The following is a 3,098-nucleotide window of genomic DNA, read 5'->3' on the forward strand; positions in this document are numbered from 1 at the left end:
ATGCAGCTCTATTCACTCTCAACTCACTCACCAACACAGGGAGAGAAAGCAGACAGTTTATGGACTTTATGTTTCATCTGTGTGCGTTTCATTGCCTAGTTTCATTTGCCACCAAGATGTGTGTAATGTGTCATGTGGTCTCTGGTCTGCCGTATACAACACCATTACATTGATGTCACTCTGTATCACGGTACAGTAACTAGGCTAGACTTCTGGCTTGATAATGACTGACAGAACATGCCCACACTCACCTCTCGCCTACCTTCTTGACTGACAGCAGACCAAATGCCTTGATGTATTGATTAAAAACAAAAACAAGAATGAGTCAACATGAACAACTGACTCAACGCTTATTTACATGTTTTGCTATGAGACATATCAAAGTGGAAATGTAGATGCATTTCCCCCAAAAAACCTTCCCTTATAGTAAAATCTAATTTTAAAAAATGTACGGGAAACACTGAAATTCTTCAGTATATTAATAGCCTCTATGCCAGAGACAGTATTTCTAGTACTGTAGTTTCAGGCTAGTTTAGATTTGGAGAAGCACTGGACTCATGTTCATCCAGGGAGCGCGAGGGCTCCGGAAGTGAGGTGGTGGAAGATTAAAGACTAAAACATCTGGACCTCATTTGTACACTGGACAGAGAAAAACTCACAATGAAAATGCTGCTATCTGTTATCATGTAAGTCTAATTAGTGACTATGGATAAAGGTAGAGGGTTTATCTGAACATTATAAGTGAAAACCATTAGCCGAAAAACGGGACTGGTGTTCATATTCTGTAGTAGGACGTTTCGACAGTGGTTTTGAGTTGGGAAATATGTGTGTGACCGGCGCGTAATGTGTGCGCGCCTCCCTGTTGTTCCATAGCCTGTGAAGCTGTGTTCCACCACACGGACACTGGGAATAGAGCAACAAAGGAGAAAGTATGAGCCTAACGAAAAGTCTCAGGCATTGTCTTTGAAATATTTTGTATTGGGATTCATTCAGTCTTCGCAGTATTACATTTTTTTGAGGTAGAGTACTTCCAGCTATGGATTTACCTATGACCAGACGAGCAACACTGTCCAGTCGTCACCCGAACTTTTGATTGTCATCATTACTCTCGACCCAGAAGAAGACAGCGCTCACAAATCAAGTGAACTTTTGAAAATGCATTTGATTTGGAGATAGGTAGCCACATGATACAACTTTGTCGAGAACAACCACAACTACATCGGCCTACTTTGGTTTTTCTGCACCCGCCGACTTCGCCCATGGGGTAAGTGGTTTCATGTGTATACCTACCAGCCAAATTGTACAATTGTGGCGAGTGTACACTCTAAACGTGCCGTCGTTGAAAAACAAAGAAACTATCAATCAATGAACAATGTGTAGCGAGTCTGCAACACACGAGGGCGGTTATGAACTTCGCCCACTTTGGGAAGATATAGCTTATTATTTTATATTAACCTACCCAAAGACCAATTGCACGTATTTAGTGGCAACCACTGACGTCTAATCACACAGGATTGTTTAATTAACCTTAATGATATTAGAATTGGGCAGCATGAATGATTACCTGGATCCAGTCAAACGTGTTGAGAGGTTATCTAATATATACACAGTATATAACGTAAAAGGAAACCACACACAAATTCTAAGAGAAGCTTATGGGTGTCTTGGGTGATACCTCAGTGTTCCTCAAGGTTCTAAATTATATGGTTAATCAAACAACCAGAAAATTATCCGTCAATAAATGTATTGTTTTTATTCTCCGAGAATAACAGATGTTGTGTTTAATGAGTAACATGATCCATTAATTTTGGAACGTTGTGTTTAATGAGTAACATGATCCATTAAATATTAACAAGCCACCGTGCCCGCTGCTGGCGGATCCACTGCTGCTCTATCTGTATTGTAGTTTGTCGAGGGGGGTGGGGCTGTGGTCCCCTGGCTTTAGCTTCGCAGGGGGCTCCTATACGTCTTGTAGCTGTTCCAAGACCCGCTGTTCCCACCTCGGGTGTTGTCGAGGTCCGCTCATCCGTCACTGTAAAGGGCGCATTGTCCTGAAAGGATGTTTTAATAAAACAAAAGGCTCCATTATACCATCTCACCGGAGCACAGCTGCTTGGTGGGCATTCGCGGGATCGGGGTCCCCTGCGCCTGGTGGATTAAACCTGATTTCCATTCTAACATGTTTTCAAGAGTGAATAAAGGCTAATATATTTTTAGCAACACTGTTCAGTTTTATCTTAGAAGATAAAGAAACTGTTCATAATTCTATTGTAAAAGCCTTGACCTACTTGCTGCACACTTTCACAAACCATTACATTAGGCTAACCTATCTGTCATACTGTACATGTATCCTATGCTGAGGTCTTATTAACTGACTACAAAATCAAATCAAAGTTTATTTGTCACATGCTTTGTGAACTACAGGTGTATTCTACGGGCCCTTTCCAACAATGAAGAGAGAAACATAAAAAAATGATAACACAAGYAAATAATAGACAATGAGTAACGATAACTTGGCTATCTACACTGGGTACCAGTACAGAGTTGAGGTGCAGGGGTACGAGGTAATTGAGGTAGATATGTATTATAGGTAGGGGTAAAGTGGCTAGGCAACAGGATAGATAATAKACWGRWGCWYCWGTMTATGTGATGAGTCAAAAGAGAGTGCAAAAAGGTTCAATGTAGATATTTGGTTAAATAGCAGAGAGAACAGTCTATGACTTGGGTGGCTGGAGTCTTTGACAGTTTTTAGGGCCTTCCTCTGACACTGCTTGACAGTACAGTTCAGTGTGTTGAATATTAAGATGTGTGGAACAGGATATGTCATAATTGTCTGGGTTGTATGGATTTAGGTGACTGCTGTGTTGTGCGTTATGACTTTTCTGCACCTTGGCCAAGATGAATGAAATAGTGTTTGTTAGGAGCACAGTTTTGGGTCACACTGACAATGAAAAGCATAACGCACCCTGCACGTTTCTGCTCTTTGAAAGAATAGCATTACACAAAAACACCTTACACAGACACACCCACACAGAATGAGGGTGTCGGTAATCTATTCACGGGTAAGTGAAACACAGAGATAAGCTGATAAGGAGGAG

General features: G+C 41.2%; 1 protein-coding gene across 1 annotated transcript in view; it reads left to right on the forward strand.

Annotated features, from left to right (window-relative positions):
- The first annotated feature begins 606 nt into the window (after positions 1–606).
- Positions 607–3,098, forward strand: part of s1pr2 (sphingosine-1-phosphate receptor 2) — a 38,904-nt gene continuing 36,412 nt past the window's right edge. Inside the window, exon 1 of the mRNA XM_070439277.1 lies at positions 607–1,264. The gene's annotated coding sequence lies outside the window, so the exon portion shown is untranslated. The remainder of the gene's footprint in view (positions 1,265–3,098) is intronic.

This window comes from Salvelinus sp. IW2-2015, unplaced genomic scaffold, assembly GCF_002910315.2.
Source record: "Salvelinus sp. IW2-2015 unplaced genomic scaffold, ASM291031v2 Un_scaffold1536, whole genome shotgun sequence".
Taxonomy (NCBI): domain Eukaryota; kingdom Metazoa; phylum Chordata; class Actinopteri; order Salmoniformes; family Salmonidae; genus Salvelinus; species Salvelinus sp. IW2-2015.